Below are 14,733 nucleotides of genomic sequence, written 5' to 3' on the forward strand. Positions count from 1 at the left end.
TATCATAATTTGAATTATATGTATCATTTGGATGGGAATAACCTTAGCAGTGTTATGAAGGAAAGGGTTGTTGCTGAAACAGTCGATCAGTCTCTCAAATCATCCAAGTAGTGTGCTGTTGTTAGTGGTAGGACATGTAGGATTTTAGGTTGTATCTATAGAAATATTGAATAAAAGTTTAAGAGGTTATAATTTTATTGTATAGGTCACTAGTTAGGCCACATTTGGAGTACTGTGTTCAGTCTTGGGCTACTTACCTTAGGAAGGACATTGAATTGTTGGAAAGGGTTCAGAGAAGGGTTACTAGAATGGTTCCTGGGATGAAGGGGTTGTCATACAAGGATAGGCTGAAATCTCTCAAACTGTTTTCTCATGAAAAGAGAAGAGTTAGAGGGGATCTGATTGAAGCGTTTGAGATTTTAAAGGGAATTGATAGTGTTGATGAATCATCTTTTTTCATAATTAATAGTGAGAATAGTAGGACTAGGGAACACACATAAATTTTGGCAGGGTAGGAGCCATATTCAGATAAGACAGTTTTATTTTTCTAACAGCGTGGTTGGCCTTTGGTAATAGTTTTAGTATAAAGAATAGGACAGCTGAGATGGACAAATAGGTCCCATGTTGTCCCAAAACATTATATTATATTAATAATATTCACTAGGAGTGATACAATACAGGTACTTCAAGGTGTAATATATGTAGTCATCCTTTGCATCCCAGTGCTGAAATTTTGTATTTCAACCAAGCAGAATATACTTTAACTCACTTTTTCTGTTACACTAACTGTGTCATCATCTGAGAGGGGAGTTCCTTCATCCATTTCAACTTGAACATCATCCTCACCCTCCAAGGTGTCTCCTTCCTCCTGAGCATTTACAAGAATTGCTGATGCCAGACCTAGAACGTAGCAAAAATTACACATTAAAAGAAAAGCACCTTTTCAGTTCTAAGTCATCAAAGAGTTAATAGCAAAGTATTATATTTCTAACTAATTTGAAATAGATCCTAAGCCTTCCTAGTTGCTATTCAGTAATCTTTACACTTTTTGTTTTACATATGTAATGACAAGGTAGGATTATGTGTACACAAAAAAATTTAAATATTATAGTATACTAGAGCTGGAAGATTAGTGGAATTTTGTAATCAATTAACCATCTGGCTGATTAACTAATTACATTCTTCTTATCAATCTCACAAGAGACTTAGATAGTTGAAATATTCATAAACTGTAGCAACTGGAAACACTAATTTGGATTAGTTGATTATTTTCATGAGTTGTGACACAAATTAAGGTGAACAACCTTGAACTAAATGAAAATACCAATGAGAAATAATAATTATAACATTTCGGTTACCAGGATAATTAAAACAGTCAAAAACACTACTTTTGATTAGTTAATTATTTTTGTAACGTTAATCATAATTTCAGTTGATTCATTATTTGATGCAATACTAATCAAAGGAATCAATGCTCATAGGTAATCGAGTTATTCATCCAGCTCTATAATGCACTTTTAACAAAAATTTTACATAGACTGAGTGATTTGACTTTGGCATTTTAAATTATGTGGAGAGAATAGCTTTGCAAAGTTTAAAACCAAGACTTGATAATGACACAATAATTAATTTTTTTTGTACATGAACTAAGTTAGTATTGTTAAAAACTAAAAGGATTAAGCAATTACTTTTTGTATATATATATATATTTTGGAAGGGTTTTATGTAATAAATGTTGTATATTGATTCTATAAAGACCCTGTTAGGTAGGTTTAAATTATGGGGGGAAAAAAAAACACACCCTTGACTTTTTTTTTTCAATAAGAAATATTTGGATGGTTGATTGGTGAAACTGAAAATTCTTTGTCTCACCTTACCAGGCCATATGTTCTTAAATTAGTGGAGTTTGGCAGCTTGATTTAGTCTATAAGCAAGACTTCTACATGAATTTAGCCATTGCATCTTGAGCTGGTGTCTCATTTTAGAGCCACAGCAGAAACGATTTTGTACTTTAATTTAGATAAAGGTGATATAAAAGTATTAAATCTTTTGAGGTACCTACAGGAAACTGGAATCTTGGTTTTCATACATTTATTATATTCAAATTGTATCATGTGATTTACCATTAGATACATTGATGTAGTTAGCCAAAAAGCAATACGAGTATATATTATGATAAAATGCTAAGAACGAGTACACTTTTTAAATAATGTAGCATATGTATGTTTAACAACATATAAAATAAAGTATCTTATCAATGAAGGGCATAACCAACAGAACAGAAAACATTAAACCTAAATTAATCTTCAATGGCTAATAATAGTTAGAATATCAATAACAGCAAGGTGGCAGAAGGCAATTTGATAATATATATATAGGTAAATCCTTTTCACTGAAAAGTAAAACAAATAAATCATCTGAAACATTGTTTACACAACTTAAAATAAATGTTTACTATAACTAAGTAGTAAACAAGTTTTTTTTTGTTCCATACATAAATAAAATTGATATTGACATCAATATATAACAGGTACAAATTATAATGACAAGTTGGAATTTGTAAAAAATTATAAACATATTAGATGTTAACTTATGGCACATACATAATACAAAAAAAAGCTATATATGTTAGTCAATAATAGGAATGTACAGTAACTAAGTGATTTTTCTTTCTCACATTCGTAATACATTATACAGAGATAGTGTTACTATTAGTATTACCTTAATTTACATCTATTATAAATATAATTAAAAACAATAAGATCTGCAGTTCTAAAAATTGTATTCATAATTCAGTAAATTACGACTTTATTAGTATCAATAACTTTGGTTCTCAAACAGAAGTTATAAAATTCAAAATAATGTTAACTATTGCAGTTAGCGTTTCACGTTGTTATATTCAACACGAGTGCCACGTACATATACACGTAGCTTAGTAGATAGATACTAAATTTCCCAGCAATACAGGTTGCCCGTTGAATGAGCCTACTTGCATGCATATATATAATAAGACTACAATCTCGCCAAAGTATCAAAATACATACCATTGCTACTTAACAAAAGCGAAGTTGGCAAAATTAGAAGCAAAAGCAATATCAGATTTTTAAGCATATTGTTGATAATGAAATATTGCCTGATGTCTGAAATAACAGAAGATTATTTCCGATACTTTAAACCACCGTTCGAAAGAACACAGTACGGCTGTTGGCCGTACATTAAAAGAGGGCGCTTAGTCTGATGTAGCAGGTTTAACTGAATACAATAATGCAACAATTTCAAATGAGTTTATTGAAAGCATATTTGATAATATTAACTTAAGCGAAATGTTGTGTGCGCTCTTTCATATTTTCAATAAACTCGATGTTATATGCCAATTAAGATTGTAATTATTGTAGTAATCTCGAGCTACCTCATCTCATACTAAAAATACAACACATATAGGCTAAAATACAATATATTTATTATATAGATAAAGAGATATATTGTACTATCTAACCAGACAAATTTCAGTGGTTGACCCATGAACGAAATAATTCGTATTAGGTGAATCGAACTAAACGTTTATCAAATTACATTTGTAACATAAAGGAATAAGAAAATCAGAAAGTTACGAACCAGTAAAAATTGACGGATACAGCATTTGGAGCAATCAAAAAATTATGCAACATATTGCTATAAGCTATATTTTTAAATTGTAATTTATATGTCAGCTAAAGGGCGCATGACGTTAAGATCAAGTAAGTTTGTAAGTTTAGGCTTAGAATATTCTAAATTGACGTTAAGAATACCTAGAGACTTTGCACAATATCTAGTACAAGAATTGGATATAAATACGAATGAACAATTCAATAAATTTGTTTGTTTTTGTAAATGTTGTGTTTTCAGTTACTTGATCGATCAGCCCTGAAGTTGTACAAGTAATTATATTTTTGAAGTCAGTCGATGTATATCCGTTTGAGCGTCATTTGTAAAGTTACTTAGACTTACAACTTTCAAGTTACATGATGTATAAGCCTGCAGAGAAACGTTAAGAAGAAAATAAAATAATTTATCATTATGTGGACTGAGTATAAAATGCAAGTACGAAAATGAACTACAATAGAATACAGTAGTGTGCTGATAGTTTACACTGGGAATGGCTGTCATCCAATCAATCAGATAGTGCCACACGAATATCATACATATAAAAGTACATGAAGTCATGCTATTCCCAGTAGCTGTGTGGTGGGCGATGCATTTATATCTCTCAGGACAGATATACCACATACCAAACATGTAGAAATCAAAATTTTGGTTGAAGAAGTCTACCTTATACGATGGATTGAGGCTAAATCTTAATTTTCAGTAGGAGCTGTATGCAAACTCTGAAGAAAGTACTTGAAACTAATATCGTTAGTGATCGAATATCAGAAGCAATCGAGGTAGAAAACCAAAATTCTTCAAAAGTTGTAATAAGAAATTCAGATATACTCCATTTGAAATCGTGTCAATGACCTAGTTATCAATGCAGGTGTGAATATTACCTTCTGAACAGTAAGATATACATTAGCACAAAGTTGCCTCAGTGGATGTGCAGCTGTCAAAAACCACTGCTTAAAAGAAATAAACAAATCCAAAGGCTGAGTAAGACATAATATTCAAAACAATGTGATGAGCAAAGTTGAAAAAGGATGCTCTTTACAGATGAAACTAAATTTAGAATGTTTGGAAATAATCAAACATAGTCTGTTTGATGAATTAAGGGACAAGAATATCACGAGCAACACACAACACCTGCATTGAAATATGCCTAGGGGCCAGTACAAGTGTGGGCTCCATCTCAGATAATGATGTTGAGAATGGCACCAAGACTTCTGACAAGTACTACATATTCTTGTCCATCAAATCATTCCATAAGGAACAAATCCTGTTGAGTAGGGATTAATCTTACAGCTAGACAGCAATCACAAGCATACAACAAATGTGGTGAAATTATACAAGAAAGTAAGGCTGAGGAAACATTTTCAACTAGAGCTTGGCCAGCAGAAAGATTTGGTATCCATATCATTGAGGCTGTATGAGCTTATATGACACTGAGAAGGTAAACGACAAATAAAATATCTTGGTTGAATTGGAAGAGTAATAAAGAATATTCAGAACAATATTTTAAAATCATGTGTCAGTAAACTTAGGGTATTATAATAATAACAATATGTATAGCACTGTTCAAAGCAAATATAAAACATTAGTGCATTGTATAACTAATTCACTTTTTTGGTATTTTCTATAATAATAATAATGCGTTGTCTTAATGATACATTGACGGTTTAGTTGCAATTACTAATTGTGTATGACTTTTGTATGAGTATACCCTGCATGATGTGTTTATGTATATATAGGGAAAAAGTTCATTTGTTTGTTCTGTTGGACTTTGCACAAAGCTACACGAGGGCTATCTGCAGTAACCGTCCTTAATTTTCAAGTGATAAACAAGAAGAAAAGCAGCTAGTCAATATCATCTACTGCCAATTCTTGGGCTATACTTTTCAGACCAAAGAGTAGGTTTTGATAGTCAGTCTTATGACATACTCACAGCTCCATAGTAGAGAGCACGATTTTGTATTTTTTTCTGCGGTAAGAGGAGATGAGATTGACCACAGGACCTCAGCTTCATACTTCCACATGCTAACCACTGTGTCGATTCACAGGAAGTTAAAATATTTTTCAATAATGATGTAGCGTTTTTTAATAATTTAAATATCTTTTTACTGTAATGCTTGATAGCTGATGTAAGTAATTATGTTTTATCCATTTTTTATAGAAATTTCACCTTTCAGTTTCCAAAAAAAGTTTTAAATAGAAAAAGTAAATAAGATTGTTCACGGTTTATGGTAAAAACTGCATATCCAATCAACTTGTCTCTGTAGCCTGTGACTATAAACGTTAAAGGCTTTGAGCCTCCTGTTGCAATTCAGTTCAAGTGAGGTAACTTACGAGAGTGAAGGTGCCTAAAACTGAGCTCTTTTGGGAGGGCTTCATTTCAAGACTTTTTGCAAGATGAAGGTCTCCTATTACACGGTTATAAAAGCATGCAAGGCACTGAGTTGTAAAATATTGAAGAAAGGGATACCTGGAATATTGCTTCGTATTGGAAAAGCAAGTGAACATGTGATTCCAACAGGGAAAAACAGACTAGTCCCTGGTCAGCTATCAGTCACTCCCCAGTTAAACGGTTTATGTCCTGAAGAAACCGACGAACGCAGCATCTATTGAAGTTAAATAGGAACCTCCTTTAGAAATATAAACAATATGATTCACAGAGATTTAGGATTACTAGAGCCATTTTCACAAAATTCTCTCAAAAATACATTACCGAACGGAAAATCCAACTGTTGGAAGCTCTGCAAGCGGTATTTAAGATTTAACAAATGGAACCATGTCGTCACATTGGATGACGCATGTATCTACTTGAGTGTCTGCAAAAGTGTGAAAGATTTAAAATAATCCTGCCAATTACAAGATATATCAAAACTAGTACAGAAAATGTTGCAATGATTTTTCCAACATGTTTATGATGATTGTAGGTTACAGCTATAATTGTAAATTAACCCTCTGGAGGAAATCCAGAAAAATCCAAAACTAAAAACCTATGTACTGTTGTAACGGTTTCTATTGTTGGGCGGGTTCCTTTTGGATTATTGAGGAAAAAGAAAAATGCAAAGTCTAGTTCACTTAATGGTTATGAAAGTGTTTTATTTTTTCGACTATAAGTTCTAAACCTTGTTCCTCGTAACTAACAATAGACCTTCCTTTCCAAATAAACAGCGTCTTAATATAAATCCCACTTGCTAAGTTTTAGTATGCACGGTACTTCTCGCGTCTGTCGTACTTCATTAGAAATACAAGTTCAAAATTCATGAAACTGAAGTAATAGACAAACTGGCTAATAGACTTGTTAAAATAATAATAAATAAACCACTGTAACAGACTCACTAATAAGTCAACACTCTACTCTAGTCTTGCCTAATTCGCGTTTTATGTCACGAAATCTATTCCCAAACTTCAAAAACATTCTAGCTATTATGCCATGCACTCATCACGTGACGGTAAAATTCACTCTAGCCAAAAACAACATAAACTCTTAAGTTTTAAAAAATGCATAATCTATAACACTGATTCCTCCTTATATTGTGAAGCCCCTTTAACAGTCATATTACACTAAGAAAACAACAGTGCATTAAACTTAAACTACCATAACTAAACACAAAATCATTTTTTACAAGTAACAACATTAATTTTAATAAATATAGACACTATAACCCTTATTTGTATGTATGTGAAACGAAGTACAATAAATATTTCGACTAAAAATCAAATCAAATCATATTTCTTTATCTATTTACCTTATCTAAAATGCCCAGTCACCAAATCTTTTTATAGTTTTATTTTTCACATCTTATGAAACCAAAATGGGATGACTGTTTATTTTTTGTCAGCGGTTGTTGTCTTATTGCTGAAGGAATTATCTTCAGTTAGAGTGTCTAGAGAATCTACTATTGGCTCCATCTCTGGAGATATTCTGTAAGTAGTCTCAACAGAGACCTTGGACTCTTCATCAGATTGATTTAACTCTGGTGAAGTTTTCTTTCAAGTTAGCTTTTTGGTTGTTCTCCCACTGGCATGCTTACAAAGATATTCATGAAAGATGACCTGTCTGTATTCTTCTCTATTGCGCCTTAAGTTGATTATTTTTATTACCTTATGCTTCTATCTGTATTATCACTGGAAATTCTACCTTTGGTGGTGTATTTCTCGTTTAATGCACGAGAATTCCCTGATCATAAACTGTGAAAATGTTTGAAACAATTTTAACCTCATATCTATACTTACACAAGAAGTCTATTCACAATATGCATTCTACCTCAACTTCAGCTACCAATACATCTTGTTTTTTAGAGAAGCTTCCAAAAATAAGGCCGACTTCTAACTTTTCTCTTGCTGGACCTTTATGACAATTTGCTATTTCTATAAATGTATCTTCTAGCTTCATTTCACCTCCATAGGAAATTCCCAAGATTCAATTACTAGATTGTTTGTTTGTTTGTTATGAATTTCACGCAAAGCTACACGAGGGCTATCTGCGCTATCTGTCCCTAATTTAGCAGTGTAAGACTAGAGGGAAGGCAGATAGTCATCACCACCCGCCGCCAATTCTTGGACTACTCTTTTACCAACGAATAGTGGGATTGAACGTCACATTACATCGCCTCCACGGCTGAAAGGGCGAGCATGTTTGGTGTGACGGGGATTTGAACCCGCGACCCGCAGATTACGAGTCGAGCACCCTAACCACCTGGCCATGATTGGCCATCAATTACTAGATCAAGTCAAACAGTGGTAACTGTAGAACCAGTGACAATCAACATATTGTAAGACTGTCTATCAATTAAATCCATTGATTTGTGGACTGGTTTCTTTAAATAACTGACTCCTTATCTCACTCAACTAAGTCACCTGGAGTATTCTCGTCTTCAGAATAGTTTTCTTGGTTCGTTATCAATGGTTGATTCATCACACTGTCAGATATAATGTACATTTTTATACCTATATCAACTTCCTTTCTACTGTCATGCATTTTAAGCAAATTCTATTTCCTAAAGGGGTTTGTCAAGTTCTTGACAATATGTCATTTGAAGTTTATTTCTTTCACTCTGAGCAAACAGTTTTATAATTTTGTTCTTTGAGCTTTCCAAAGTGTTAATGTGCTAATTTTTTATTCTAGCTGATCTAATTGCCCCCCATTGGTACAGCAGCATGTCTGCAGACTTACAACGCTAGAAACCGTGGTGGGCAGAGCCAATTGTGTAGTTTTGTGCCTAACTCTAAACAAACAAACTGATCTAATTATTCCGAAATTTCTGGTTGGTATTTTTAGTTTCTTATTTACAAATAGAAAATTGTGTGTTCATTTATCCAACATTTCACACATAGAATATGGATAAGATATTTAGGCAAGTCTTTTCACCTCATCAGCAAGTTCGACTACGGTCTCGTCTATTCTGCTTCTAAACTTTGCTTTGTAAACATCATTCTGATGTGACACTCCACATTTGTTTGATGAACCAGCCAATAATGACTGATAATTATCATCTCAGTCGACTAATTCCTTGATGTTGTTAAAGTAGTGTTCTTAAATGTGCAGCAAGATGAATAACTATTCTGTCGTCCCATGGTGGGGCAGTGGTAAATTTACAGGCTTGCAATGCTAAAATATGGGGCTTGATTCCCTGTAGACATAATGCATTGTGCAGCTGTGCACTAAAATAATATTTTTCCATCCATTCATCTTAGAAATAAATTCAAGCTGCATCTGATAAGTTTCCCATAGTACTATTCTATCATAGTCTGATTGTTTAATAATTGGACGATTTTGTTGAACTTACCTATAAAATTCTGTAATTCAATAGAGATGATGAAATACGTGAACTTCTTGCAGTCATAGATGGCACAACAGTATTAGTAACATCTCTAAACCAGGTGGTATTTGAGGTTGAAATTCTTCAGTAGATTCAGAAAGAGGTGAAAATGGTTTGGTTCTTGCATTTGTCAATCCAGATTCTAAATGTTTATCCTAGTGTTGATATCATTTTGTATTCCATTGATCTTCTTAATATAATCTTTCTATACACTTCTGGTGGCTTCGTCAGTCTTATTGGTATTATATTTCTTTAGTGTTACTTCATACTTCAACTTTCTGTTATAATCCCCCTTTATTTCGTCAAGCTTTTATGTAAAAATCCTTCTGTGAATTGTCTATGGTTTCATCGATGTTATATTTGAGAAAATTGATTTTTGATTGAATTTCTTTTCTAAATCTTATGTCTCGTCTTGTAATTCTTGCCTGAAATTTTTCTTTCTTCTTGATCATATTTTGACTGTTTTGTGATTTCCAACTAGCTTTCGATCTCGCTTTAAAGACGTGCCATCCATCCATCTTAACTATTTAATTTATACCGAAATAACACCATCTCTGACTCCAGTTTTGTAATGGTTTTTACTGTTGGGCGTGTTCTTTTTTAATTATTTGGTATAAGAATGCAAAGTCTTATCCATTTAATGATAATGAATGTGTTTTTATTTCTTCTGCTACAAGTTCTACAACTTGTACAAGTACCACGAAACAAATGATAGGCCTAATAAATTCACAAATAGATTAAGTTTTCATCAATGTGTAGCTTTGTGCTTAACTACAAACAAACAAAATTCTGTAAAAGTCACCCAGAGGTATGTCTGAGAACTTATAACACTAGAAACCGGGCTTCGATACCCGTGGTGGGCAAAGCACAAATAGTCCACTGTGTAGCTTTGCGCTTAACTTCAAACAAACAAACAAATTTTCTGTAAGTCTTACTAGCTGTTTTCACAATTCCTACTGACTTTACACAACTAATTAATTCTGCCTTCTTACTTCTATCTATTTAAAGTGGCGCCAAAACATTTATAAAATATTTTTCGAAAAATAATATTTTATGTTTTATATTACATTCCCAAAAAGGGAAAATATGGTTCTTTTAGAATTTTAAACTTTCTCAAAATACATTCATTAAAATGTTTGCTGGCATATAGTTGGCTTTTTTTTTTCTGGATATCTAACATGGAATTTATATAAATTTATCCTTAATCTTAAATTACCTGTTTCACCAATATATATAATTCACCATAATTTACACATTTTAAAAGATATATATATTACGTTTTTAGAATTACAAGTAAATGAGTTATTAATTACAAACAAAATTTCTTTATTATTGTTCATTATTGTTTTGTAGTTCTCATACAACCTAAGTTACACAAAGCACAGTTATTTCTGTCACAACTGAAGATACCCTCTTTAGAAAAATATCTTTTTTCTAGGTTTATTCAATAATCTATACAAAAGTATCTTCAAAATAATCACGTATTATATTAAATAATTGTAATCCGAAAAATCCCATAGTGGTATAAACATAAGTTGGAGCGACTTCTGTGCCCATTGTTTTACCAGATATTTGGTGAAAGATTTGCCTCTCATAAGTAAACAAAAACAAACATTTTTTAAAACTATATCTGAGCCTTTTTAGAGTAAACATTTATTAGAGTTAGGATGAATTAATTCTTTGTATCTATCAAGAAAACTTTCCACATCTTTAAATCCGTAGTTATGTTCAATACTGGGATACAGAGCTATCAAGTCTAAAGAAACAAAACTCTGATTTTATTCTAGTTTTCTTGGCAATTTTTCAACAAACTCAAAATCATCCCTTGTAAGACTAGAAATATGAGATAAAAATAGGTTTTAACAACATATCTAAAAGGTTACTTAAATATTCAGTAATTTTTGATTACCTCCTACAATTGATCTTCCTGAAATATTGGGAGGTTTTCCACAATGAATGTACTCAATTTTTGTATCCAGCAAATTAATGTCTTGATTGTGGATTTTAGGAAGTACATTAGAAAACTTAATTTCAGAATTACTTTAAATAAAATATTTTTCTATTGTTAATATTACTTTAAATTCATCAACAAAATTCTTTAATTTTTCTTTTATGAAAGTTATGCATCTCAATTTATTTAAACTTCTCATTTTTTGGTAAACCTTTGTATCGTTTAAATGTTCATAAACCATCTGATTATAAAATTTTTGGGTCATGATTTCAAGATTACCCATATTTTATCTTTATTCGCTGACTTTCTTGAGCGACTTCCACTCTTTTAATGTTAAATTATCCTTCCGTTGTTTTCAGTAACAGGATACTTTTTTTGACAAATTAACTGTAATTCCGGGTTTATTCCTTGAACAGTATCAAAATCTGATTTATCTTCTACTAAATATTCATTGTTATTTTAAACTACACAAAAATATTATTCAAGTCTTAATTTCATATTGAATTCATATATATATATTCTGCTAGTTGTATTTTGTTAGGTTTAGTTGTGAGAATAAATGTTAATACTTTTCCTGCAAATTAGTTTTTGTTAAATAAACAATATTCAAAAAACTTATGATTCTGTTTATCTAGTCCAGGTGTTTAGGGCGCTCGACTCGCAATCTGAAATTCGCGGGTTCGAATCCCCGTCCTACCAGACATGCTCGCCCTTTCAGCCGTGAGGGCGTTATATTGTGACGGTGTATTCGTTGATAAAATAGTGGCCCAAGTGTTGGCGGTGGGTGGTGACGACTAGCTGCCTTCCCTCTCGTCTTTCGCTGCTAAATTAGGAACGACTAGCGCAGATAGTCCTCCTGAAGCTTTGCGCGAAATTCCAAACAAACTGTTTATCTAAATGTTTTTGGAACTCTGTCATATTTACTAAAATTCATGTCTTTCGTATAACATTTCTCTTCTTCCTCTAGGTATTATCTTCCATCCTATTGAAATTTCTTTTTCTAAAATCTTTCATTTCTCTGTCCATGTATGTTTGTTGACTTCGAACATATATATCTCTTATGTCAGCACATCTAGGATTCCATCTAGTTTTGTTACTGTATCTGTCGTTTCTTCTCCATTTTTTGTGTCGTAGCTTGTATTTTCTCCTTTTTAATATCAACATCTTGACAATCTTCATCTTTATTTATAATAACTTTACTTTAAATTTTCTCTGTCTTTCTTTAACTGTTCTTTAAACCACATTTCCATTTGTTTCAATTTTTCATCACTCCTTCTTCTCTTCCATTCTACATAAGTAATTCCAATATTTTAACAGTGATTTTTGAAGTCACGAAACCGATAAAAGTAATTAATAAAAAAAAGCAAAAAGGTTTGATATTCGAGTTTTCTGCGGTTTTTTTTTTTCGTATCCACAGATTAACCTTATTGATGTTTTGATTATGTATATAAATATATAACGTCCTCTGAATGATATATGATAATCAATTGGAAGTACAAATATGCTATGTTCTTCAAACATCTAAATAAATACAGACTTATACTGTTTGAATAAGAACATAATAGTTTATTTGTTATTATTCCTTCTATGTCTTGATATTAGCTATTGAGAGCTTTTTACTTTTTAAGTTACTCTGTGTAACTTTTTGTGTGTTGACCCTTTGGTTAATGGAGAAGACAGGAGATAAAAGAAGGCTGTGAGTGACCTTTCTGTTAGCATGCGTCGGCTGTGAATCTGAAGGTTCACAGTTCGCGGCTCGTTACTGTCAAAGCTATGAGATCGAGGACGTGGTTGTGTTGTATATCTAACAAGTCTCACTAATCGGCCAGCCAAGAGTAGCCCAAGATTGGCAGTCGATGCTGTTCACTAGCTGCTTTCTCTCTTGTCGATCATTTTCAAAATACTGAACGACTACGCGCGAGAATTTTGCATCCAAGGTTGAGCTCTGTAGTTTCGTGTGAGACTATATTAACACCTTGGACAATGCAAAATACGGGTGACGGAAAACATGTCAAGTCACTGAAATCAAGCTGTGAGTATAATGTATTCTCTTAAACTCTCAATATGATTCTGAGAAAAAAAAATTGGGGATTGGACATTTGTACTTATATATACATATTTACTATTATCACAACGCAATATTTCTCTCTTCAGTCGTAATCCTAGACCATAGATATGTATATCGGTATATATATAATAGCCAAGTGTCTGTTTGTCTGTTACACTCTGTATCTCCTGAAGGGTTAACCTTACGAATATATATATAGATATATTAAAATGCTTCTTTTCGAGAATTCATTACGAGGAATATCATTCATTTTTTTACATTTCCTAAAATTTCATATCGATATTAACATCAATCCGTCAGTCTTCTTATGTGCTTATGGTCAATCTGAAAAAAAAAACTTCTGAGAACAAAGATATTTCTTTTTGTGAAGGAATTTCACGAAAAAACAGGACTTCCTCCGTCGACTGATTGAAAAAAATGTTTTCGAAGATAGGAGCATAAACGGAAAAAACACATAAAGAAACAAACGTGTTTGAATATATATATATATTTGTTTTTGTTTCGTTTACATTTTTATGTATATTTTTTCGTACCGGTATTATATACATACATGATTTTATTGTCGAATAAATTGATTTGAATTTAATTGAATATATCCCATTTGACACTTCTTATAAAAATGACAACCGGTAGCGTTCTTTTCTTGCCCTCGGTAAAATGATAAGGAAGGGTGACATTCAGCGGAAAAAGATTCCCCGTGACTACTTAGCGAACCTGAGGGCTCTATTGTGCTGGATGCACCCAATGCATCGAAATACAAACATTTTTGCTAACAATGCATTGCAGTCGTCTTTTTTTTTTTTTCTTTTTTGCTTAAAAACAAGAGCTGTTAATTATCCTTATTGTAATAACACATGGAATGACCAAAAACGGTTGTAAACGGCCCACTGGACACTCATATGGCATATAATTACGGATGAATTGTTTCACTGGACATCTGCTAATATATGTTAATTAATTAGATTGCTGACTCTAAAACTAAACTTAATGTAAGGCCTGTTTGTATGATACACTAGCGTCATCTACCATTGGCTGGCATAACCAACACAAGGACTGCACGTATTTTAGTCTCATAAAATTAGAAAGTTATTGCAAATTTAAACTATTTACATGTTAAAGCAGTGGTTTCCAAATTTTTGGTAATGGAAAATCTGATTTTTTAAACCAGCGTTTTCCAAGGAAAGTCATCGAAGATCTTCACGAAGGTTGTAAATATATAAAATATTAATAATTGTTCATGTTTAGAATAAACAGAAATC

The 14,733-nt window shown here is 32.3% G+C and overlaps 1 long non-coding RNA gene across 1 annotated transcript; it reads right to left on the reverse strand.

Annotated features, from left to right (window-relative positions):
* Positions 1 to 768: 768 nt before the first annotated feature.
* On the reverse strand, positions 769 to 3,233 carry LOC111086500. The gene is made up of 2 exons (XR_002611226.1): positions 3,045 to 3,233; positions 769 to 900 (listed from the first exon to the last, which is right to left on the reverse strand). It is a non-coding gene; the product is annotated as an uncharacterized LOC111086500 (long non-coding RNA).
* Positions 3,234 to 14,733: the final 11,500 nt, after the last annotated feature.

Source organism: Limulus polyphemus, unplaced genomic scaffold (genome assembly GCF_000517525.1).
Source record: "Limulus polyphemus unplaced genomic scaffold, Limulus_polyphemus-2.1.2 Scaffold1147, whole genome shotgun sequence".
Lineage (NCBI taxonomy): Eukaryota > Metazoa > Arthropoda > Merostomata > Xiphosura > Limulidae > Limulus > Limulus polyphemus.